The 27,096-nt window shown below is 42.1% G+C and overlaps 2 non-coding genes across 2 annotated transcripts; both read left to right on the top strand.

The window, feature by feature from the left end:
- The first annotated feature begins 8,570 nt into the window (after positions 1-8,570).
- Positions 8,571-8,689, top strand: LOC138694161 (5S ribosomal RNA). The gene has a single exon (XR_011330831.1). It is a non-coding gene; the product is annotated as a 5S ribosomal RNA (ribosomal RNA).
- Positions 8,690-23,886: 15,197 nt separating this feature from the next.
- Positions 23,887-24,005, top strand: LOC138694160 (5S ribosomal RNA). The gene has a single exon (XR_011330830.1). It is a non-coding gene; the product is annotated as a 5S ribosomal RNA (ribosomal RNA).
- The last annotated feature ends 3,091 nt before the right edge of the window (positions 24,006-27,096 follow it).

Below are 27,096 nucleotides of genomic sequence, written 5' to 3'. Positions count from 1 at the left end.
TTCAAGAAGTGTTGAATTTTTCTTGGAGAAATTAAGCTCCTTCATCCAGACTCTGAAAAGTGGCTGCTGTCGAATTCGTAAAGCGCCACCAAGAGATGAATATAACATCTAAGTTTGCAGGATGTAGCAGCTAAATTTTAAGCCGTATAGAGTTTAATATTTGATTAATGTGTGGGTAGAAGAATTGAAAGTTAACTCAGGTTTACTTGTAATGCACAGCCTGTTAAATATGTCGTAAAAAAAAAAAAAAAAAAAAAAAACTAGTTGCACAAATCTCAGTAAACGTGCCAATTAAATGAATGCTAACGTATTATAGATTGCTTTTCGCGTATTAAATGAAAGTACACATCTTGTCCTATGACCTCCATAAGGGAAGGTTTAACAATATAAAACAGCCACTGACCCCACGAACAAAAATCAACTGAAGAGCGTGACTTAAAAAAAAAAAAAAAAAAAAAAAAAAAAAAAAAAAAAAAAAAAAAAAAAAACTCATGTTTTGTCCCACCTCTTACTGATATTGATGTTTTGTATGTTGTTGTGCACAATGCCTAGCTTTTTTGTTTAAGCCTAGATATTACTTAAACTTCGGTTATGATGAAGTTGATTTTCTTACATAGTTTTGCGTTCTGGACAACTGTGCGCCGGCATCTCTCGGAACATCCGAGATCAGGTCCCTATCCCCTCCACCGCAAAGTCAAATAGCGTCTGTCACTTGATTTTGAATATTAAACAAACATACCATCACGGCATTTCCGTTATGGCATCTGGTGTCATCAATAAGCTACAAATAAAGGAAAGAAAGAAAGAAAGAAAGAAAGAAAGAAAGAAAGAAAGAAAGAAAGAAAGAAAGTAGCACAGTCACTGTCCTGAACAAGGTACGCAAGTATTATTTTAATTAATGCGTATCGCCTACCAGCCGCCGAAACTATTCGACAGGAGAGTGAATATCCTACACGGTCCTGTAAAAATGTTCTGAATACACTAAATGACGTGTAATTTTTTTTCTATTATTAGGACAATTGAACGTGTCATTGCTCCTGCGGGTTGCTTTGTTTCACACCACAGAGAATTCAGGTTCTCTACCCCCCGGGATTCTAGAGATAAGAGAGCGATGAGGTTAAAGGAGTAGGCGTTTGTTCGTGTTTTTGTTTTTACTTTAGAAAAATTGCGAAACGTGACGCAATAGCGATAAGTTTTATGAACAAGTTTGCTGAATCGACCAATTGAAGGTAATTTATATTTTGCTAAAGAAGAGAGGAGATTAATGAAATCAGTTATTGTAATAATCGTAGTAGATTGAAGGAATTGTTTGTATTCAAACTCCTTTTGTGAAATAAGCTGCTCGGATGCTTATCAGGGTGACGGTTATAAATGTTATCGTAATACCCACCCGAGGTCACAAAGGTCACAGTCTTCCGCTTGTCCTTTCCTAAGCAGACCACGTCTGTACTATCGAAAATAATGAGTCACAGTTATAGTTTCGTGAAAGTAAAAAATGTTAGATAGGAGACAAGTAGCTACTCTTATACAATCATAATCACATTTTGTATCCAATATAGTATAAACGAGCTACATGTAAGTACTGTGTAAAGTTTCATTAAAACAATATATTATATATGAGACAAGTCACTAATTTTTGTCAAAACGCATCGTCTATAAAGGGGTAGTTTCTCCTCTTATACAGTAGTGACTATAGTGCGAAGTTTCATGGAAATATGTCACATTTTTAGTCCAGCTAGATTTGCTTTCTGGACCACTTTGAGCCTTGGCGCTTGTGATCGGTCGGACGGAGGATCACTCGTCCCGGCGGCGTTAACCCTTAATTTGGTAAATATATATAATGTGCAATATTATAGAACTGTGAAATTTTTTTTTAATTTTCCTAAGAAACTTTGTTATCCATCGTTCTATTAAAAAATTGTTTATTAACCTATAGGATACATTGCGATATTTGTCAAACAGGCTGTGGGAAAATGCTGATACGGTGAGGAATGGAAAGGGAGAAACCATTTATATTATTGAGGTGACCTTGAACTGAGGGTAGTAGGAACGAGACCTGGAGTACGGTACAACCGGCTCTTCCGAGAAATAACTAGTGGCCCTGAAAAGGGCCTTTTTGCGGGCAGGAGTACCTTTGTTAATTCAAGCCCTCTCGCCGCGGATGCGCCTAGCCAGCTGAATATCCTTGGGCATAATGGTCACGCGCTTGGCGTGGATGGCGCAAAGGTTGGTATCCTCGAAGAGACCGACGAGGTATGCCTCGCTTGCCTCCTGCAAGGCCATTACGGCTGAGCTCTGGAAACGGAGGTCGGTTTTGAAATCCTGAGCGATTTCACGCACCAAGCGCTGGAAAGGCAGCTTGCGGATGAGGAGCTCGGTGCTCTTCTGGTAACGACGGATCTCGCGAAGAGCAACTGTACCAGGTCGGTATCGATGGGGTTTCTTCACGCCTCCAGTAGCCGGTGCGCTCTTCCTAGCGGCCTTCGTTGCCAGCTGCTTTCGTGGAGCCTTGCCTCCCGTGGACTTACGCGCAGTTTGCTTCGTACGTGCCATCGCTTACTCCTTCGTCCTCGCAACCCAAGTTGACGCAATACAGTCGCGCCCGCTGCCCCCAAGAGGGGTATTTATGTCTTCGCCCGTTGAGAAGCCACGCCCCTTCCGTAATGTGATTGGTCCGCGGGTTTTAGTATATAAACCAAAAAATGACCCGCCGTCGAGATCACTTTTAACCTTCGTCACACGAGCAACATGACTGGACGCGGCAAGGGAGGCAAGGGTCTTGGCAAAGGTGGAGCGAAGCGCCACAGGAAGGTTCTCCGAGATAATATTCAGGGCATCACGAAGCCGGCCATTCGTCGTCTCGCCCGACGTGGAGGCGTAAAGCGTATCTCCGGCCTCATCTACGAGGAGACGAGAGGTGTTCTCAAGGTCTTTCTGGAGAACGTAATCCGTGACGCTGTAACATACACCGAGCACGCGAAGCGGAAGACAGTCACGGCCATGGACGTGGTATACGCCTTGAAGAGGCAGGGGAGGACTCTCTACGGGTTCGGCGGTTAGACTGCCTACACACGTCTGCTGCCGAATCCGTCGGCAAAACGGCCCTTTTCAGGGCCATAAAATCCGTCTAAAAAGGGCAGTAGTTGTCGAGATTAATTTAATTCACCTTTACTGTGTGACCACTAGCTCAACAGGCCAGTGCGGAAAACAGAACTTATTTCGTAGGGGCACTTCAGTATCAGCAAAAGACGTTGTAAGAAATGCCTCTCCGTTTTTCAAATGGGTCTGACCCCAACGCTTGGTATATCAAGTGGAAAGACCGGATTCCTCTGTGAAGCCTTGCTCCTCGGATTATGTTACCTGTTACTGTAAACTTCTGTAAGTCAATAATCACTGTCCGAAGAATTGGTGGGTAATATGACAACGCAGGTAGGCAATGCTCACCAGACCGTAACAAGGAACCGAGGGGATTGACACATACTGAACATCACATCACCACGTTTTTGCAATGCCAACTTTTAGGTCATAGGAATCCAGTGTGGTAAACACTGGGGAGAAGAGGTACACATCGCATGTCAGAACACAGGACTTCGTCCTGTCAGACAACTTCCACGTATAGCTTGCGTCATTTCGGTTCGAACGAAACGACAGAGAGAGGGGAAATTCGAACGCAAATTGTCAAAGCCTTCGATTCCTACGAGAAGGTCATGTCATCATCTCAGTATTGGGGTTCCTGCGCGTGCGGCCAATATGTGCACCAACAAACAAACGCATTAGGAACTCTATTATAACGCCGTAAGTTGTTCACCAGTTATCGATTTCTTATTCAAAATTAGTTTCATTCGTAGTATGTAGTAAAGTAAACTAGTATATTCAAACGTATATGTCTAAAACCACGATGGGCACCAAAGAAGGGGACTTGTGATTATTTTCACGATAATCTCCATTACTCTAATATGATAGAAATATATTACATAAATTTCGAAGCCAACTATGTACCTTGGCATCATCATCTAATTTAACTCGTATTGTGTTAAATTATATAATAATAATGAAACCTTTCTATATGCATCAGTATAATGTGTTATCACACAATAGCCTAGTAAATGTACAACGGTTTCAAGTACTTCAGTGCGAACCTGGGACAACGACATCGTTCAGAGCACAAAATTACAGAATGATGATATTAAATCAGCCCACCGGTATAGAGAGAGAGAGAAAGTTGACACGCGTAATGAAATTACATTACGAAGCCGTGAGAGAGGATTAACAATACTGGCTATTTCTGACTTTTGTGAGGTTAGTGGGGCCCTTAAAAGGGCCGTTTTACGGAGAAGGGGCTTAAGCCTTCTTCTCGGTTTTCTTCGGGAGGAGAACCGCCTGGATGTTGGGCAACACACCACCCTGGGCGATGGTGACGCCGGACAGGAGTTTGTTCAGCTCCTCGTCGTTGCGAATGGCGAGCTGTAAGTGACGAGGAATGATCCTAGTCTTCTTGTTGTCACGAGCTGCGTTGCCAGCCAACTCGAGAACTTCGGCCGCCAGGTACTCCATCACCGCGGCCAGGTAGACTGGCGCACCGGCACCAACTCGCTCTGCGTAATTGCCCTTACGCAAAAGACGGTGGATACGGCCTACCGGGAACTGCAACCCAGCACGGCTGGATCGAGACTTTGACTTTCCCTTCACCTTGCCTCCCTTTCCACGACCCGACATGATGCTACTCCTACTTGCAGCTGTTTAACTACAAGAACGACGCCTCGCCCAAAATGATGCAGGGCCCGAAAACGAACGAAACGAATGAATGGGGACGAAGAAAGAATGAATGATGTTTAAAATGGCAGGCAGGGTAAGCATCCCATGCCTCCATTGGTTCCTCGACAAGCAATTCGCTAACTTTAGATCGAGGTACCCAGCTATAAGCCGTTTGCCCTCTCATCTAACAGTAGTGTATTTCCCCTGTGAATGATTTTATGAACATGTATACGCTATCAGTTAAATTGTGAATGAAATGAATGAAGTGAAGTGAGCACCATGCCTCGCAGATGTTAATGAGAGGTGGAGAGTCCAGTGCTCTGGTCAGTTCTGTCCTAGTCACGTTTTTGTAGTGGCGCTAGGGAAACTCGTAACCTATTACCAACAAAGTGGTGGGCTACTCGTTTCCGTAGAAGCCGTCTGGCTGCCTGGTTGGCTGTGGCAAGTGTCGTGTGTCGTTTCGTAGGGTTTGTGTCAGTAGTGAGTAAAGAAATAGTGAATGTCACTATTTCGTCCTGTAGTCTGTTTAGTTGCCGGTCAATGTAGGATTCTATTTTCTGCATAGCAGAACGTAGAACCCCCTCGACCAGCTGTTCCGTAGTTGTTTTTTCTGTCTGTGGATCGTCTGTAGTGTTTGTCTTGGTTGTCGTTGTCTTAGCTGCATCCGCATAAGACAATTCGGGTTTGGGAAGTGTTGGGTAGAAAACGGACTGTGATGGTTTGGGTATAGGTTTCGGTATTGGTTTGTGGGTGTCTATGGGGACGTGCGTGGGATCGGTGGAGGTTATGAGATTAGTCCTTGGATATTTTGGACAGCGAGCTTGGCCCGTATAATGGGTGTCGCTGTTGCACGTGGCGCAATACCTAATCTGGGATAGGCGGTTGTGGTTGCACAGGTCGGGATTTTTGCCGCACTTAAAACAAGTCTTGGGCTTGTCGCAGTTTGTCCTTGTATGGCCGTATTGTGCACAGTTAAGGCACGGTCGGTGGAAGATTGTCTCGTGTGATGGCTCTACTCTGTAGTACCGTCCTGCAAGTTTAATTCCTTCTAGTAATTTGTCTGCTGTGGTGATGTCATTTGTGAAAATTCTAACTAAGTTGGTGGGTTTGTCTGTCTGTGCAGAGATAATTCTCTTAATGCGTGTGATGCCTGGATGTGTTACAGCCAGGATCTGCATTAGTTCGTCCTCAGAGATCAGCGTGTCGACATTTTTCATGACGACACTGATCTCTTTATTTCGGGTCTGTTTCTGTCTTGATTCACTAGGCGTAATGTTGATTTCTGCGGACGGACCGAAGTTGTACAGGGGAATTGCCCTAGCGAACTTCTCCGCGTCGTCAATCGTGGCGAATGTGAGTGTAGTTGTCTTGGTAGTGTGTGCCCAGAACTGTCGTGGAGTTTGAATGTCGAGTCGGTACTGTTTCATTAGTCGCTCTATGTGTAGTGGGTTGTTGCCGTTTTTTGTGTGGTTCAGAATTTTCAGTACTGTCCTTGTCTTGGGTACTTGTGCGGTGTTAGGAGGAGTGGGAGAAGTGGGGCTTGCCGGAGTCGAACCGGATACTTTTGTGGGGATTGGTTTGCGCCTGTTGGACCGCTTCCCTTCTGAGGATTCGTGAGACGACGCCTCAGAGCTGGGAGGTGGTCCGTTGGGAGACTTCTCTGCTGTGGGTTTAGGGACAGGAGACCTCTCTGCTCTAGGTTTTGGAGCCGGCCCTTCTGAGGGCCCCTCTTGTGGAATGGAAGTAACCTCTGCCTCTTCCTCAGAAGAAGAAGAAGATTCACTGTCCAATAGAGAGGGGGGTGGGGTGGAGGAGGGATGGGATGGGTGGCCTGGTAGTTCCCAAGGTCCGAGGAGAGTGGCGGTTGGTGGAGTTTGGTATCGGGCGTGCTTCCCGAATTGTCGTGGATGCATTAAAGTCATCTGCCGTAAGTTTTCTCGGGAGGAAAAAACGTAGGCTCTCGTGGTTTTGTTTAAAGTCAAGGTCGTTGTGGGTTTCCGTGGAGTCACTGCGTCCAGTAGGTCGGGGTCAGCGTTTGTGATCACTACTGCTCTATTAGCAGTGATCGGTGCCATGGTCTTTAGTGTATGTAAGTCGTCGATCGTCTTGGTTGGTGAAGCGCTGGACTTACCAAATGATGATGGTTGTGGTGGTGATGTTGCTTCCGGAGAGACAGGTTTTGCGGCGGCCGTCGGTTTCACCGTCTTCCGCTTCCCCGGTGGCTGGCCTCCGTCCGGCCGAGACTTGTCGACACAAGGCGGCGGCCGGCTCCCGCTGTTCATCTTCGTTGGTTGTAAGCTGGCGACTTTTACCAGTGAGTGTCTTGCTAGATTCAGCTCCCTCTTGATCCTGATCTGATCTGATCTGATGATTGATGATCTGATCTGATGATCGATGCAGGGCCCGACGGTAACCTTCACTTTTACGCCAACGTCAATAATCGACAGCGGACCAATCGTAAAGTCACAAACGTTTGCGCTGTTTCTATTGGCTCGCACTGGGAAGGCAGTACGGCATTGTCCCTGCGACTTAAATATTTTTCTCCCTCCGGGCTCATCATCAGACGAGCACCATGCCCCCCAAAGCTTCCGGAAAGGCTGCCAAGAAGGCCGGCAAGGCCCAGAAGAATATTTCGAAGGGCGATAAGAAGAAGAAGCGCAAGAGGAAGGAGAGCTACGCCATTTACATCTACAAGGTTCTGAAACAAGTTCACCCAGACACGGGAATCAGTTCAAAGGCTATGAGCATCATGAACAGCTTCGTTAACGACATCTTCGAGCGCATCGCCGCGGAAGCTTCGCGGCTCGCGCATTACAACAAGCGGTCGACCATCACCAGTCGGGAGATCCAGACAGCCGTCCGTCTCCTGCTACCCGGTGAGCTGGCCAAGCACGCCGTCAGTGAAGGGACCAAGGCCGTCACAAAATACACTAGTTCCAAGTAAGCGGGAGTGCTTGCTAGGGAATCAGCAACCGGCCCTTTTAAGGGCCACAAGTTATTCATAACAGAGTAGATGAATGAAGAACAACAGCGTTTCCCACCGAGTGAAAATTTAAATAATCACCCCGATAACACTTCTAGGATAGATAATACATTATAGGCAGTCCATGGGAGACTTGGATCCACGAGGCAAATTCGTTTCCTTAATAGTTTCGTACGACTTATATGAGAGCGCGGTGTCATTCCTACTCACTTGGCAGCATTAATTGTTGAGGGAAAACAACTTAGAAGGTAACTTGTCGACCGCGGTCATAATCCTTCCGCAGGCCACTACTGAGAATCTGTGGACATACGGGTAATCTATCTTTATTGAAACTCGGGTTCATAACATACGACTGATACTTTATATATCTGTCACGTAATCCATCAAGAGACAAATGTCCCCCCCCCCCCTAGTCAGTAGCGAGCTTCAGTCCATTCGTAGTAGCCGCCGGTGCAAGAAGTGAATTGAAGTTTGTGTGAAGTTCCGTAGTATGGCATGAAAATGATGTCGAAAATCCGACTACAGTTCCACAACCATGTGGTTGAAAGGAGGCTCCGCTGTTGAACAACAATCCACCTGTGGCTTAACTTAGAATGCCGACTAGCTGTTTTATTAATCCCGTGTCAATCCAGCAGTGTGTGACGTTGAAACGTAACCAAACTGCCGTTGATAGATAGATTTATCATCTATCCCAATGACATCCAACGAGCTTGGTAATTTAGGTACAGAGTCTAAGCAGGCAGTTTACGTGTGTGTGTGAGCGAGTGCAGGTTTTATCGAGTGCACCCCAATCCCATCGTCCTCAAGTGCCTACAGATTACGCAGTTTCATCGGCAACGGCCATACCATGTTGAAAATACCGGTTCTCGTCCGATCACCGAAGTCAAGCAACATTGGGCGTGGTCAGTACTTGGATGGGTGACCGCTTGGGAACACCACGTGCCGTTGGCGATTTTTTTTTTTACGTCACTATTTCCAGCGTGTTCTAATAAGACTTATGGGATATTATGTTCCCTTCCCTATTCCAGCTATAGCTTGGATGATGACGCCGCTGCATAATTGTAGAGTAATTGATAATTCTTAAGTACTTGCAGCTCCGTATTGAAACTTATGACTGGTAGCATATTCATATGAGACGGTTCACTTCTCTGCGTTTTCTCGAAGAAGGGAATATGTATTCAGGGGATTGTGAACGTACCTCGCGCTCTCCCTAGAAGTTAGAGACATTTTAGGTAAAGAATGTAATATACTGTACATATATGGCTAATTAAAATCCCATTAGTTACTACATTTCAGTGGGTAGTACAAATTCCATAATGAAAATATCTCTGTCCTAGTAGTTGTATCCTTTAAAGAAGCTCGTTGTTTTCCCATGATGAAGGGCAGAACTTGGTCGGTAGAAATTTAAACAGACTGCATTATCAGACCAGGCGTTATTTCAATATCAGCGTTTAGTTTAGGAAATATAGCAATAGCGGAGTTGGGAGAAGTAGTTATAGCATGTACAGTAAGTATAAACAGTTCGCTGTACTGTACAGTGAATATAAATATTTGAATGTACGATGGCAAAACATCAGACATACAGTACGTAGCTCACATATCTTTAAAAATAAATAAATAAATAAATAAATAAAAATAAAGAAGACATTCTGAGGAGTGAGTGGAAAGTGCATATTATAATGAATATTTTTAACTCTCAGTTGACATTGAGAGAGAAAGCCATGCATCGGGGAACCGGTGACTGTTTTTGCGTTACCTTCTGCTATTGGCGTTGTTGGTTAGTAACGAATGAAAGGGGTAGGACGCGGAATCAAATGTCAAAAAACGATAGGGAAATAATAGTAACTGGTTGTATTTCGATCGAGCTCGGCGTGCTGATTCACCAGTGGGGTGTTTCACAAAGTTTACAATCTTTGGAAATTGTGAACTCTGTTTGTAAACTTCTGTTTCACAATCTTTGTTTGTAAAGGTGGACTGTACAAAGGAAATCAAATCTTTACGAATGAAATTTTGCGCTCTTTACAAGTGATATGTTTGTTTCACAACGAAGGAGTAATTTTACAAACGTGTAAACTAAACTTTACTAGTGAAGTTAGCACATTTTCTACAGTAGCCCTGTTGAAATAGCTTCTAATTGTGAATGAAAAAAATAAACACATATGTATAAAATCAATTTTATAGTAACAGGGTACCATTAAGAATTACACTGAAGCAGTTGTGATGTTATTGAGTAGTTCTAGCGACTCAGACGAAGATTTTGCATTTAGGCCTAACGTAGAATTTTCCGGCCACGTTCGTATCATTGTACGAATATTAATGAAAGGTTTCGAATGAATCCCGCGCTATACTTCAGAATACCGCGTTAGTTCTTATATACGAGGAACGTATTTAATAAATACTCGCACTTAAAGAAGAAAAACTTTGCACCGAAAACCAATCACTTAATAATGCAATGTCGGCATTACTTACGCAGTATTCTGAAGTCGTTCCGAATCCCATTTCGCTGTAATCTCTCCTACAAGATATGGGACATCACATGCAACATCTGAAAGGGAAAAGTGGTGCCCTAACCTCAAAGCGAGAACTGCATTGGTTGCATAGTAGCTCTCAGTTCCCTGCGTTAGCAGATAAGAACGGAATTTATAAGATTACAGTGTGCAAAAGTTCACACATGGTAGTTGATGTTGTTACAAGATTGAAAAAACTCGAGGCGGGTTATTGATCACCGAATGTGCTTACTCGGGCAAAGGATTTTTATGCTCCTCCTGCTGGGTTCCCTAATGTTGGCGAGGTTATGGATGAAACAATAAAATATACTGATGGACCAGCAGAGAGCGAAGTTGATTTTAATGGATGGACATGTTAGCTGCTCTATCAACTGCATATAACTACGTGGGTCAAATCCATTATTTATCAATTATTTGAATGAATTTCGCGCTAACTTTCGTCAGTTAAGTCGTAGGCTAATTAATGCATTGGTATGCTCGACCAATTGCATGCCGCGAAACTCCGTTGTCGCCGATGTAGCAAAATCTAAATAAAATATATATAAAAAAATATAAACATGTCCATCGATAGTTCTAAAATTACAGCTACTTTACCTCTGATCCTTAGTGATTTTTGTAAACTGTCGTTGGCGATTTTGTTCAACCAATTATGCGTATTTGTAAGTTTGTTTCGCCGATTTTGTAAAGTTCGTTAAAACATACAAGTGAATAAGATTGCATTGTGAAACACAGTTAACAAGCATATGTAATATTTCCGTTGTTAATTGTATATTGTTAATTTGTAATTTGTTAGCGTTGTGAAACATGCCCCCATTTACCTTTAGAGGTAATATCTACATTAATATTTAGTTAAAATTTAAAGAAATTTTAAACGAATGGAAGCTGCATTTTAATTCACCCCAAATTACTATGTTCCCTTTCAGATTATCAGCTGTTGTTGTTGTTGTTGTTGTATTGTAAGTTCTCACTTATTGTTAGCTAGCCGTACCCGTTCGCTCCGCTCCACCTGTTAGAAATAAATATAAAGTAATTACATAATTAAAATAGGACGTCTGATCCAGGGAACAACTTTTACAACAGCGCAAGATAATCTGCTTCGCATATTACCCAATTTTTTTTTAGCACTGCATTTATTGCATATATATTTTATGTATTTTAACACGATTCAATTGAGCATAGTTAAAATATGAATTATTAAAATAATGGATTGCCAAGCTAAAGTACTATTACTGCATACTAAATCAATACACTCTCGTTGTTCGTTAATTCTCTGAGATTAAAATGCGTGTACATAAATATTATTTTAAGAAATACAGAAAACGAATGTACAAAATAGCCTATCAAATTTTCTGTGCATAAGAAGCTATTTTAATCTTACCTGTCCTCGATTTACTCAGACGTTACTGTAATAACATTATAGCATTATGTCCATCTAGAGAAACTACAGTTTCCAATGGTGAAATAATAACTAATTATACAAATCAGTTAATTTACGAGCTTGTGATATTACTTCATACAAACACAGAAACATTCCCTGTAGGCTATGTTTAATAGCTTTCGATTGTTTGTTGATGTCCAAGGCCCCTGTTTCGATTGTTGTTGTCCAAGGCCCCTTATAGACGAAGTCATTTGTTCTTAATTCATTGCACCGTCTTAGATAGCGTTATTTTAATTTTAAAACTCATTTATCTCATTAAATATCAGTCCTATCAAAATGTTGTAAAAAAATAAAACTTAACGGAAATCATTTTTAAAGGAACATCTGTTATGTAACATTTTTTCTCAAATATCAATAATAAGCGAGATATTTCGATTTATTTAATTCAGGCCCCCTTATAACTCCCCTTTTAAATAATGTATTTCGAATGCCATATAGCCTAAAATCTAAGTTACAACAAACTTAATTTATATTCCAGTTTTCATATAAATCGGTTCAGCCATTATCGCGTGAAAAGGTAACAAACATACAGACAGACATACAAACAAAAATTTCAAAAATGCGATTTTCGGTTTCAGGGTGGTTAATTATATATGTTAGGACCAATTACTTTTGGAAAATCGAAACTTACCAGAAAAATTTCGGCTACAGATTTATTATTAGTATAGATAGTACGAGATACGACCGCAATTTTGTACGACTAGTGTAATGAAGGAATGCAAAAAATTATTTTGGAACTTTGCAATGTTAGTCTATCATTAAAATAAAATTAAATCTTAATTCGTCCCTTTTGCAGGAGTCTTCTTCATCCAGTATGTTGTTGGCTGATATGGAGGAGGAGGGGGGGGGGACATGCTCTAAAGGGATTAAATTTGCTTAGCAAATCGATATGGTGACTAACGCTTGCAATGCGTCATAGCTATAATTGTACTGCGCGGTAATTTCAGAGTAATAAGAGTTCAGTTCAGGGATCTGCTAATTTCTTCATATTGTGTTCGGCAATGGAATAGTACCGCAGTAGCATTAAGAGGTTTTTATAATTTGAACTGATATGTGCAGGTATATTGACCCCCCCCCCCTCCCACCGCTGGCCGACGCGGACTGCAATGACAACAGTAAGCCACACGTCATACGTAAGCCTTTCTTCTTCTTCATCTTTGCTCGCCTGGCAAATACAGTCTTGGATTTCACATATTCAATTTTTCACAGTCCCAACTCCCTTGCATGGACGTGTTTTCACGTACCTTTAAAGTTTCTCCTCTCATTCATTCAGTCTATTCGCAAGCCTGAGGGTTTTCCGTGGTTTTCCCTAAGGAGCTAAGACAAATGTAGGGATGAGCCCAGAAAGAAAAGGGCATTCACTTCCTTAGACCCTGGTAACTGCTCTTTTTAGAGGAAGGAGGAGGAGAAAGAAACCCCCCCACCCCCACCGACGTGGACTGCAATGACAACAGTAAGCAACACGTTATATGTAAAGCCTTTATTATTATTATTATTATTATTATTATTATTATTATTTACAATGGGACTAAAGGTGGTGTAGATACACTATGTCAAATGTGCCACAATCTTTCCTGCAATAGAAAGACGAGGCGCTGGCCACTAGCAATATTTTACAACATGCTAAATATTGCAAGTATAAATTCATGGATAATTTATAGTTAGAAGAACTCAGAAAACAATATCAAGAAAACAATTCATTTTCCAATTGTGTGAAGAGCTGACAAAACCGTGGATGCAGCACCGCTTTGCACGTCCTACTTTACACCGATCTCTGCGGGCAACAATTGAAGAACATCTGAACATTGCTGTGCAACAACAATGCCAGGTAATGCAGCCAGATGGTGAACGTACTGTTTGCTATAAATGTCCTGCAAAGAAGAGGAGAATGATGACAACATTTTGTGGACTTTGCAAAAAGGGGTTCTGCAGAGAACATCGCGCTGTTGTTTGCACTAATTGTAAATAGGACAATAACATGAACGTAAAGACTTTATGACAAACTTAAAATTAAATGAACACTAATGGCTACGAAAAGTGTAAAAGTTGTTAAATGTGTGATATTGAGTTGATTTCAGTTAATTAAAATGTGAGTAGTAAAAATTACGAATGCTTACCTTTAACATGAGTACAGTGATGATTACCTGTCTAGGGTTAAGTAGTCGCGTGGTGAGTTTAGGAATTCCCAGACCACCTCTAAGATTGTTTAAAATAAAGGTATTGTAATCGTACGTTTCTGTCTTTTGTCAATAGTAACGTTGACCTTTCTTTTTCGAGAAAACAAAATCTGTTGTACAGTTAAAGGTACTGAAATAGTAAGAAATTTTCTGAAATCCCCACGCGTTTGCAAGTGTAAGTCTCTGTTGTAACCTGTTGATTTACGAGAGACTGCGTGTGCTTCCGTACAGTGTTTCTAAAATGTGCAGTAACGAGTCAGAAATCATTGGAATGTAGTGTAGGTGTGTTTGTTATAACCGGGAATCAATCCGCAGTACTTGACCAATCAACTACGGGAAATATCAGAAAAATTGGCAGGAGTTAGCAAGAAAAACAAAGGTAAAATATCACGTGAACGAGCACCGATACCGAGCACTATGTACAATATACCCTAGAGAAAAAGACAAGAAAACAAAAGTCAACCGCTGCAAGTGTTACGAAGTGGTGTGTGAAACATATAATGAAGAATGTCTGCGGGAAGCGCATCTAGTGAGATAAAGGGTGAAATGGAGGATTCTGCTAAAAATAAAGAAAGGAAGAAAAATGTTTACAGTTAATACAAGTATTGTTTTCTCTTGTGGGTTTATGTTTAGTATAATAGATGTGTGTGTGTGTGTGTGTGTGTGTGTGTGTGTTTCATTAAAAATTAGCATATCCTTAATGAATACATCCTAAGTGGTATAAATGAAATTGTATAAACTGCAGGGAATCTTAAAATATGAAAATTGCGATAGTTGTTTTCTTTACAGTCCGACCTTTTTTAATAAACTAGTGTGAGATATGAAGTTTTGCACATTTAAGGGTTGTTAACATGAATGTAAGGAATATATATTATGATATGATATGATATGATTCTCAAATACTCTGTCCTGCTGACCCTTCACATTTCTGTATTCGGGCGAGTGTGTATTCTTCTTCTTCTTCTTCTTCTTCTTCTTCTTCTTATTATTATTATTACTATTACTATAATTATTATTATTATTATTATTATTATTATTATTATTATTATTATTGTGTGAAGAGTTGTATCGGAAGTGCTTTATAGACTAAATTAATAATTTCTATCTTAACTGAAATATTTACATTATATTTCACACAGTATAGTTACAGGTAGCATAAATTCAGATAATGGTTTTTATATGGGAATCTACTTCTTGTGTTTAGAGGCTACATTTATACAGAGTTAATAATTTCTCCCCTATGTAACATATTTCCATGAAATTTTATACGCATCTATGCAAAAACGAATTATGCTCGTGTAATTAGGGAATTAGGGAAAAATTAGTGTTTCTGATAATTTTTAATGTTTTAATAGAAATTATGCTCCTAAAAGATGACTAGCCTGCCATATTTTTCGCAGTTGGTAACAAAATGCTAGATTCATGGATATACTCCATAATTTAGTTGTTCATTATATGTTCAAGAAGTGTTGAATTTTTCTTGGAGAAATTAAGCTCCTTCATCCAGACTCTGAAAAGTGGCTGCTGTCGAATTCGTAAAGCGCCACCAAGAGATGAATATAACATCTAAGTTTGCAGGATGTAGCAGCTAAATTTTAAGCCGTATAGAGTTTAATATTTGATTAATGTGTGGGTAGAAGAATTGAAAGTTAACTCAGGTTTACTTGTAATGCACAGCCTGTTAAATATGTCGTAAAAAAAAAAAAAAAAAAAAAAAACTAGTTGCACAAATCTCAGTAAACGTGCCAATTAAATGAATGCTAACGTATTATAGATTGCTTTTCGCGTATTAAATGAAAGTACACATCTTGTCCTATGACCTCCATAAGGGAAGGTTTAACAATATAAAACAGCCACTGACCCCACGAACAAAAATCAACTGAAGAGCGTGACTTAAAAAAAAAAAAAAAAAAAAAAAAAAAAAAAAAAAAAAAAAAAAAAAAAAACTCATGTTTTGTCCCACCTCTTACTGATATTGATGTTTTGTATGTTGTTGTGCACAATGCCTAGCTTTTGTTTAAGCCTAGATATTACTTAAACTTCGGTTATGATGAAGTTGATTTTCTTACATAGTTTTGCGTTCTGGACAACTGTGCGCCGGCATCTCTCGGAACATCCGAGATCAGGTCCCTATCCCCTCCACCGCAAAGTCAAATAGCGTCTGTCACTTGATTTTGAATATTAAACAAACATACCATCACGGCATTTCCGTTATGGCATCTGGTGTCATCAATAAGCTACAAATAAAGGAAAGAAAGAAAGAAAGAAAGAAAGAAAGAAAGAAAGAAAGAAAGAAAGAAAGAAAGTAGCACAGTCACTGTCCTGAACAAGGTACGCAAGTATTATTTTAATTAATGCGTATCGCCTACCAGCCGCCGAAACTATTCGACAGGAGAGTGAATATCCTACACGGTCCTGTAAAAATGTTCTGAATACACTAAATGACGTGTAATTTTTTTTCTATTATTAGGACAATTGAACGTGTCATTGCTCCTGCGGGTTGCTTTGTTTCACACCACAGAGAATTCAGGTTCTCTACCCCCCGGGATTCTAGAGATAAGAGAGCGATGAGGTTAAAGGAGTAGGCGTTTGTTCGTGTTTTTGTTTTTACTTTAGAAAAATTGCGAAACGTGACGCAATAGCGATAAGTTTTATGAACAAGTTTGCTGAATCGACCAATTGAAGGTAATTTATATTTTGCTAAAGAAGAGAGGAGATTAATGAAATCAGTTATTGTAATAATCGTAGTAGATTGAAGGAATTGTTTGTATTCAAACTCCTTTTGTGAAATAAGCTGCTCGGATGCTTATCAGGGTGACGGTTATAAATGTTATCGTAATACCCACCCGAGGTCACAAAGGTCACAGTCTTCCGCTTGTCCTTTCCTAAGCAGACCACGTCTGTACTATCGAAAATAATGAGTCACAGTTATAGTTTCGTGAAAGTAAAAAATGTTAGATAGGAGACAAGTAGCTACTCTTATACAATCATAATCACATTTTGTATCCAATATAGTATAAACGAGCTACATGTAAGTACTGTGTAAAGTTTCATTAAAACAATATATTATATATGAGACAAGTCACTAATTTTTGTCAAAACGCATCGTCTATAAAGGGGTAGTTTCTCCTCTTATACAGTAGTGACTATAGTGCGAAGTTTCATGGAAATATGTCACATTTTTAGTCCAGCTAGATTTGCTTTCTGGACCACTTTGAGCCTTGGCGCTTGTGATCGGTCGGACGGAGGATCACTCGTCCCGGCGGCGTTAACCCTTAATTTGGTAAATATATATAATGTGCAATATTATAGAACTGTGAAATTTTTTTTTAATTTTCCTAAGAAACTTTGTTATCCATCGTTCTATTAAAAAATTGTTTATTAACCTATAGGATACATTGCGATATTTGTCAAACAGGCTGTGGGAAAATGCTGATACGGTGAGGAATGGAAAGGGAGAAACCATTTATATTATTGAGGTGACCTTGAACTGAGGGTAGTAGGAACGAGACCTGGAGTACGGTACAACCGGCTCTTCCGAGAAATAACTAGTGGCCCTGAAAAGGGCCTTTTTGCGGGCAGGAGTACCTTTGTTAATTCAAGCCCTCTCGCCGCGGATGCGCCTAGCCAGCTGAATATCCTTGGGCATAATGGTCACGCGCTTGGCGTGGATGGCGCAAAGGTTGGTATCCTCGAAGAGACCGACGAGGTATGCCTCGCTTGCCTCCTGCAAGGCCATTACGGCTGAGCTCTGGAAACGGAGGTCGGTTTTGAAATCCTGAGCGATTTCACGCACCAAGCGCTGGAAAGGCAGCTTGCGGATGAGGAGCTCGGTGCTCTTCTGGTAACGACGGATCTCGCGAAGAGCAACTGTACCAGGTCGGTATCGATGGGGTTTCTTCACGCCTCCAGTAGCCGGTGCGCTCTTCCTAGCGGCCTTCGTTGCCAGCTGCTTTCGTGGAGCCTTGCCTCCCGTGGACTTACGCGCAGTTTGCTTCGTACGTGCCATCGCTTACTCCTTCGTCCTCGCAACCCAAGTTGACGCAATACAGTCGCGCCCGCTGCCCCCAAGAGGGGTATTTATGTCTTCGCCCGTTGAGAAGCCACGCCCCTTCCGTAATGTGATTGGTCCGCGGGTTTTAGTATATAAACCAAAAAATGACCCGCCGTCGAGATCACTTTTAACCTTCGTCACACGAGCAACATGACTGGACGCGGCAAGGGAGGCAAGGGTCTTGGCAAAGGTGGAGCGAAGCGCCACAGGAAGGTTCTCCGAGATAATATTCAGGGCATCACGAAGCCGGCCATTCGTCGTCTCGCCCGACGTGGAGGCGTAAAGCGTATCTCCGGCCTCATCTACGAGGAGACGAGAGGTGTTCTCAAGGTCTTTCTGGAGAACGTAATCCGTGACGCTGTAACATACACCGAGCACGCGAAGCGGAAGACAGTCACGGCCATGGACGTGGTATACGCCTTGAAGAGGCAGGGGAGGACTCTCTACGGGTTCGGCGGTTAGACTGCCTACACACGTCTGCTGCCGAATCCGTCGGCAAAACGGCCCTTTTCAGGGCCATAAAATCCGTCTAAAAAGGGCAGTAGTTGTCGAGATTAATTTAATTCACCTTTACTGTGTGACCACTAGCTCAACAGGCCAGTGCGGAAAACAGAACTTATTTCGTAGGGGCACTTCAGTATCAGCAAAAGACGTTGTAAGAAATGCCTCTCCGTTTTTCAAATGGGTCTGACCCCAACGCTTGGTATATCAAGTGGAAAGACCGGATTCCTCTGTGAAGCCTTGCTCCTCGGATTATGTTACCTGTTACTGTAAACTTCTGTAAGTCAATAATCACTGTCCGAAGAATTGGTGGGTAATATGACAACGCAGGTAGGCAATGCTCACCAGACCGTAACAAGGAACCGAGGGGATTGACACATACTGAACATCACATCACCACGTTTTTGCAATGCCAACTTTTAGGTCATAGGAATCCAGTGTGGTAAACACTGGGGAGAAGAGGTACACATCGCATGTCAGAACACAGGACTTCGTCCTGTCAGACAACTTCCACGTATAGCTTGCGTCATTTCGGTTCGAACGAAACGACAGAGAGAGGGGAAATTCGAACGCAAATTGTCAAAGCCTTCGATTCCTACGAGAAGGTCATGTCATCATCTCAGTATTGGGGTTCCTGCGCGTGCGGCCAATATGTGCACCAACAAACAAACGCATTAGGAACTCTATTATAACGCCGTAAGTTGTTCACCAGTTATCGATTTCTTATTCAAAATTAGTTTCATTCGTAGTATGTAGTAAAGTAAACTAGTATATTCAAACGTATATGTCTAAAACCACGATGGGCACCAAAGAAGGGGACTTGTGATTATTTTCACGATAATCTCCATTACTCTAATATGATAGAAATATATTACATAAATTTCGAAGCCAACTATGTACCTTGGCATCATCATCTAATTTAACTCGTATTGTGTTAAATTATATAATAATAATGAAACCTTTCTATATGCATCAGTATAATGTGTTATCACACAATAGCCTAGTAAATGTACAACGGTTTCAAGTACTTCAGTGCGAACCTGGGACAACGACATCGTTCAGAGCACAAAATTACAGAATGATGATATTAAATCAGCCCACCGGTATAGAGAGAGAGAGAAAGTTGACACGCGTAATGAAATTACATTACGAAGCCGTGAGAGAGGATTAACAATACTGGCTATTTCTGACTTTTGTGAGGTTAGTGGGGCCCTTAAAAGGGCCGTTTTACGGAGAAGGGGCTTAAGCCTTCTTCTCGGTTTTCTTCGGGAGGAGAACCGCCTGGATGTTGGGCAACACACCACCCTGGGCGATGGTGACGCCGGACAGGAGTTTGTTCAGCTCCTCGTCGTTGCGAATGGCGAGCTGTAAGTGACGAGGAATGATCCTAGTCTTCTTGTTGTCACGAGCTGCGTTGCCAGCCAACTCGAGAACTTCGGCCGCCAGGTACTCCATCACCGCGGCCAGGTAGACTGGCGCACCGGCACCAACTCGCTCTGCGTAATTGCCCTTACGCAAAAGACGGTGGATACGGCCTACCGGGAACTGCAACCCAGCACGGCTGGATCGAGACTTTGACTTTCCCTTCACCTTGCCTCCCTTTCCACGACCCGACATGATGCTACTCCTACTTGCAGCTGTTTAACTACAAGAACGACGCCTCGCCCAAAATGATGCAGGGCCCGAAAACGAACGAAACGAATGAATGGGGACGAAGAAAGAATGAATGATGTTTAAAATGGCAGGCAGGGTAAGCATCCCATGCCTCCATTGGTTCCTCGACAAGCAATTCGCTAACTTTAGATCGAGGTACCCAGCTATAAGCCGTTTGCCCTCTCATCTAACAGTAGTGTATTTCCCCTGTGAATGATTTTATGAACATGTATACGCTATCAGTTAAATTGTGAATGAAATGAATGAAGTGAAGTGAGCACCATGCCTCGCAGATGTTAATGAGAGGTGGAGAGTCCAGTGCTCTGGTCAGTTCTGTCCTAGTCACGTTTTTGTAGTGGCGCTAGGGAAACTCGTAACCTATTACCAACAAAGTGGTGGGCTACTCGTTTCCGTAGAAGCCGTCTGGCTGCCTGGTTGGCTGTGGCAAGTGTCGTGTGTCGTTTCGTAGGGTTTGTGTCAGTAGTGAGTAAAGAAATAGTGAATGTCACTATTTCGTCCTGTAGTCTGTTTAGTTGCCGGTCAATGTAGGATTCTATTTTCTGCATAGCAGAACGTAGAACCCCCTCGACCAGCTGTTCCGTAGTTGTTTTTTCTGTCTGTGGATCGTCTGTAGTGTTTGTCTTGGTTGTCGTTGTCTTAGCTGCATCCGCATAAGACAATTCGGGTTTGGGAAGTGTTGGGTAGAAAACGGACTGTGATGGTTTGGGTATAGGTTTCGGTATTGGTTTGTGGGTGTCTATGGGGACGTGCGTGGGATCGGTGGAGGTTATGAGATTAGTCCTTGGATATTTTGGACAGCGAGCTTGGCCCGTATAATGGGTGTCGCTGTTGCACGTGGCGCAATACCTAATCTGGGATAGGCGGTTGTGGTTGCACAGGTCGGGATTTTTGCCGCACTTAAAACAAGTCTTGGGCTTGTCGCAGTTTGTCCTTGTATGGCCGTATTGTGCACAGTTAAGGCACGGTCGGTGGAAGATTGTCTCGTGTGATGGCTCTACTCTGTAGTACCGTCCTGCAAGTTTAATTCCTTCTAGTAATTTGTCTGCTGTGGTGATGTCATTTGTGAAAATTCTAACTAAGTTGGTGGGTTTGTCTGTCTGTGCGGAGATAATTCTCTTAATGCGTGTGATGCCTGGATGTGTTACAGCCAGGATCTGCATTAGTTCGTCCTCAGAGATCAGCGTGTCGACATTTTTCATGACGACACTGATCTCTTTATTTCGGGTCTGTTTCTGTCTTGATTCACTAGGCGTAATGTTGATTTCTGCGGACGGACCGAAGTTGTACAGGGGAATTGCCCTAGCGAACTTCTCCGCGTCGTCAATCGTGGCGAATGTGAGTGTAGTTGTCTTGGTAGTGTGTGCCCAGAACTGTCGTGGAGTTTGAATGTCGAGTCGGTACTGTTTCATTAGTCGCTCTATGTGTAGTGGGTTGTTGCCGTTTTTTGTGTGGTTCAGAATTTTCAGTACTGTCCTTGTCTTGGGTACTTGTGCGGTGTTAGGAGGAGTGGGAGAAGTGGGGCTTGCCGGAGTCGAACCGGATACTTTTGTGGGGATTGGTTTGCGCCTGTTGGACCGCTTCCCTTCTGAGGATTCGTGAGACGACGCCTCAGAGCTGGGAGGTGGTCCGTTGGGAGACTTCTCTGCTGTGGGTTTAGGGACAGGAGACCTCTCTGCTCTAGGTTTTGGAGCCGGCCCTTCTGAGGGCCCCTCTTGTGGAATGGAAGTAACCTCTGCCTCTTCCTCAGAAGAAGAAGAAGATTCACTGTCCAATAGAGAGGGGGGTGGGGTGGAGGAGGGATGGGATGGGTGGCCTGGTAGTTCCCAAGGTCCGAGGAGAGTGGCGGTTGGTGGAGTTTGGTATCGGGCGTGCTTCCCGAATTGTCGTGGATGCATTAAAGTCATCTGCCGTAAGTTTTCTCGGGAGGAAAAAACGTAGGCTCTCGTGGTTTTGTTTAAAGTCAAGGTCGTTGTGGGTTTCCGTGGAGTCACTGCGTCCAGTAGGTCGGGGTCAGCGTTTGTGATCACTACTGCTCTATTAGCAGTGATCGGTGCCATGGTCTTTAGTGTATGTAAGTCGTCGATCGTCTTGGTTGGTGAAGCGCTGGACTTACCAAATGATGATGGTTGTGGTGGTGATGTTGCTTCCGGAGAGACAGGTTTTGCGGCGGCCGTCGGTTTCACCGTCTTCCGCTTCCCCGGTGGCTGGCCTCCGTCCGGCCGAGACTTGTCGACACAAGGCGGCGGCCGGCTCCCGCTGTTCATCTTCGTTGGTTGTAAGCTGGCGACTTTTACCAGTGAGTGTCTTGCTAGATTCAGCTCCCTCTTGATCCTGATCTGATCTGATCTGATGATTGATGATCTGATCTGATGATCGATGCAGGGCCCGACGGTAACCTTCACTTTTACGCCAACGTCAATAATCGACAGCGGACCAATCGTAAAGTCACAAACGTTTGCGCTGTTTCTATTGGCTCGCACTGGGAAGGCAGTACGGCATTGTCCCTGCGACTTAAATATTTTTCTCCCTCCGGGCTCATCATCAGACGAGCACCATGCCCCCCAAAGCTTCCGGAAAGGCTGCCAAGAAGGCCGGCAAGGCCCAGAAGAATATTTCGAAGGGCGATAAGAAGAAGAAGCGCAAGAGGAAGGAGAGCTACGCCATTTACATCTACAAGGTTCTGAAACAAGTTCACCCAGACACGGGAATCAGTTCAAAGGCTATGAGCATCATGAACAGCTTCGTTAACGACATCTTCGAGCGCATCGCCGCGGAAGCTTCGCGGCTCGCGCATTACAACAAGCGGTCGACCATCACCAGTCGGGAGATCCAGACAGCCGTCCGTCTCCTGCTACCCGGTGAGCTGGCCAAGCACGCCGTCAGTGAAGGGACCAAGGCCGTCACAAAATACACTAGTTCCAAGTAAGCGGGAGTGCTTGCTAGGGAATCAGCAACCGGCCCTTTTAAGGGCCACAAGTTATTCATAACAGAGTAGATGAATGAAGAACAACAGCGTTTCCCACCGAGTGAAAATTTAAATAATCACCCCGATAACACTTCTAGGATAGATAATACATTATAGGCAGTCCATGGGAGACTTGGATCCACGAGGCAAATTCGTTTCCTTAATAGTTTCGTACGACTTATATGAGAGCGCGGTGTCATTCCTACTCACTTGGCAGCATTAATTGTTGAGGGAAAACAACTTAGAAGGTAACTTGTCGACCGCGGTCATAATCCTTCCGCAGGCCACTACTGAGAATCTGTGGACATACGGGTAATCTATCTTTATTGAAACTCGGGTTCATAACATACGACTGATACTTTATATATCTGTCACGTAATCCATCAAGAGACAAATGTCCCCCCCCCCCCTAGTCAGTAGCGAGCTTCAGTCCATTCGTAGTAGCCGCCGGTGCAAGAAGTGAATTGAAGTTTGTGTGAAGTTCCGTAGTATGGCATGAAAATGATGTCGAAAATCCGACTACAGTTCCACAACCATGTGGTTGAAAGGAGGCTCCGCTGTTGAACAACAATCCACCTGTGGCTTAACTTAGAATGCCGACTAGCTGTTTTATTAATCCCGTGTCAATCCAGCAGTGTGTGACGTTGAAACGTAACCAAACTGCCGTTGATAGATAGATTTATCATCTATCCCAATGACATCCAACGAGCTTGGTAATTTAGGTACAGAGTCTAAGCAGGCAGTTTACGTGTGTGTGTGAGCGAGTGCAGGTTTTATCGAGTGCACCCCAATCCCATCGTCCTCAAGTGCCTACAGATTACGCAGTTTCATCGGCAACGGCCATACCATGTTGAAAATACCGGTTCTCGTCCGATCACCGAAGTCAAGCAACATTGGGCGTGGTCAGTACTTGGATGGGTGACCGCTTGGGAACACCACGTGCCGTTGGCGATTTTTTTTTTTACGTCACTATTTCCAGCGTGTTCTAATAAGACTTATGGGATATTATGTTCCCTTCCCTATTCCAGCTATAGCTTGGATGATGACGCCGCTGCATAATTGTAGAGTAATTGATAATTCTTAAGTACTTGCAGCTCCGTATTGAAACTTATGACTGGTAGCATATTCATATGAGACGGTTCACTTCTCTGCGTTTTCTCGAAGAAGGGAATATGTATTCAGGGGATTGTGAACGTACCTCGCGCTCTCCCTAGAAGTTAGAGACATTTTAGGTAAAGAATGTAATATACTGTACATATATGGCTAATTAAAATCCCATTAGTTACTACATTTCAGTGGGTAGTACAAATTCCATAATGAAAATATCTCTGTCCTAGTAGTTGTATCCTTTAAAGAAGCTCGTTGTTTTCCCATGATGAAGGGCAGAACTTGGTCGGTAGAAATTTAAACAGACTGCATTATCAGACCAGGCGTTATTTCAATATCAGCGTTTAGTTTAGGAAATATAGCAATAGCGGAGTTGGGAGAAGTAGTTATAGCATGTACAGTAAGTATAAACAGTTCGCTGTACTGTACAGTGAATATAAATATTTGAATGTACGATGGCAAAACATCAGACATACAGTACGTAGCTCACATATCTTTAAAAATAAATAAATAAATAAATAAATAAAAATAAAGAAGACATTCTGAGGAGTGAGTGGAAAGTGCATATTATAATGAATATTTTTAACTCTCAGTTGACATTGAGAGAGAAAGCCATGCATCGGGGAACCGGTGACTGTTTTTGCGTTACCTTCTGCTATTGGCGTTGTTGGTTAGTAACGAATGAAAGGGGTAGGACGCGGAATCAAATGTCAAAAAACGATAGGGAAATAATAGTAACTGGTTGTATTTCGATCGAGCTCGGCGTGCTGATTCACCAGTGGGGTGTTTCACAAAGTTTACAATCTTTGGAAATTGTGAACTCTGTTTGTAAACTTCTGTTTCACAATCTTTGTTTGTAAAGGTGGACTGTACAAAGGAAATCAAATCTTTACGAATGAAATTTTGCGCTCTTTACAAGTGATATGTTTGTTTCACAACGAAGGAGTAATTTTACAAACGTGTAAACTAAACTTTACTAGTGAAGTTAGCACATTTTCTACAGTAGCCCTGTTGAAATAGCTTCTAATTGTGAATGAAAAAAATAAACACATATGTATAAAATCAATTTTATAGTAACAGGGTACCATTAAGAATTACACTGAAGCAGTTGTGATGTTATTGAGTAGTTCTAGCGACTCAGACGAAGATTTTGCATTTAGGCCTAACGTAGAATTTTCCGGCCACGTTCGTATCATTGTACGAATATTAATGAAAGGTTTCGAATGAATCCCGCGCTATACTTCAGAATACCGCGTTAGTTCTTATATACGAGGAACGTATTTAATAAATACTCGCACTTAAAGAAGAAAAACTTTGCACCGAAAACCAATCACTTAATAATGCAATGTCGGCATTACTTACGCAGTATTCTGAAGTCGTTCCGAATCCCATTTCGCTGTAATCTCTCCTACAAGATATGGGACATCACATGCAACATCTGAAAGGGAAAAGTGGTGCCCTAACCTCAAAGCGAGAACTGCATTGGTTGCATAGTAGCTCTCAGTTCCCTGCGTTAGCAGATAAGAACGGAATTTATAAGATTACAGTGTGCAAAAGTTCACACATGGTAGTTGATGTTGTTACAAGATTGAAAAAACTCGAGGCGGGTTATTGATCACCGAATGTGCTTACTCGGGCAAAGGATTTTTATGCTCCTCCTGCTGGGTTCCCTAATGTTGGCGAGGTTATGGATGAAACAATAAAATATACTGATGGACCAGCAGAGAGCGAAGTTGATTTTAATGGATGGACATGTTAGCTGCTCTATCAACTGCATATAACTACGTGGGTCAAATCCATTATTTATCAATTATTTGAATGAATTTCGCGCTAACTTTCGTCAGTTAAGTCGTAGGCTAATTAATGCATTGGTATGCTCGACCAATTGCATGCCGCGAAACTCCGTTGTCGCCGATGTAGCAAAATCTAAATAAAATATATATAAAAAAATATAAACATGTCCATCGATAGTTCTAAAATTACAGCTACTTTACCTCTGATCCTTAGTGATTTTTGTAAACTGTCGTTGGCGATTTTGTTCAACCAATTATGCGTATTTGTAAGTTTGTTTCGCCGATTTTGTAAAGTTCGTTAAAACATACAAGTGAATAAGATTGCATTGTGAAACACAGTTAACAAGCATATGTAATATTTCCGTTGTTAATTGTATATTGTTAATTTGTAATTTGTTAGCGTTGTGAAACATGCCCCCATTTACCTTTAGAGGTAATATCTACATTAATATTTAGTTAAAATTTAAAGAAATTTTAAACGAATGGAAGCTGCATTTTAATTCACCCCAAATTACTATGTTCCCTTTCAGATTATCAGCTGTTGTTGTTGTTGTTGTTGTATTGTAAGTTCTCACTTATTGTTAGCTAGCCGTACCCGTTCGCTCCGCTCCACCTGTTAGAAATAAATATAAAGTAATTACATAATTAAAATAGGACGTCTGATCCAGGGAACAACTTTTACAACAGCGCAAGATAATCTGCTTCGCATATTACCCAATTTTTTTTTAGCACTGCATTTATTGCATATATATTTTATGTATTTTAACACGATTCAATTGAGCATAGTTAAAATATGAATTATTAAAATAATGGATTGCCAAGCTAAAGTACTATTACTGCATACTAAATCAATACACTCTCGTTGTTCGTTAATTCTCTGAGATTAAAATGCGTGTACATAAATATTATTTTAAGAAATACAGAAAACGAATGTACAAAATAGCCTATCAAATTTTCTGTGCATAAGAAGCTATTTTAATCTTACCTGTCCTCGATTTACTCAGACGTTACTGTAATAACATTATAGCATTATGTCCATCTAGAGAAACTACAGTTTCCAATGGTGAAATAATAACTAATTATACAAATCAGTTAATTTACGAGCTTGTGATATTACTTCATACAAACACAGAAACATTCCC

Source organism: Periplaneta americana, unplaced genomic scaffold (assembly GCF_040183065.1).
Source record: "Periplaneta americana isolate PAMFEO1 unplaced genomic scaffold, P.americana_PAMFEO1_priV1 scaffold_69, whole genome shotgun sequence".
NCBI classification, from domain to species: Eukaryota; Metazoa; Arthropoda; class Insecta; order Blattodea; family Blattidae; genus Periplaneta; species Periplaneta americana.
The sequence above is the reverse complement of the archived record's forward strand: the minus strand, read 5'-3'. Positions and strand labels throughout refer to the sequence as shown.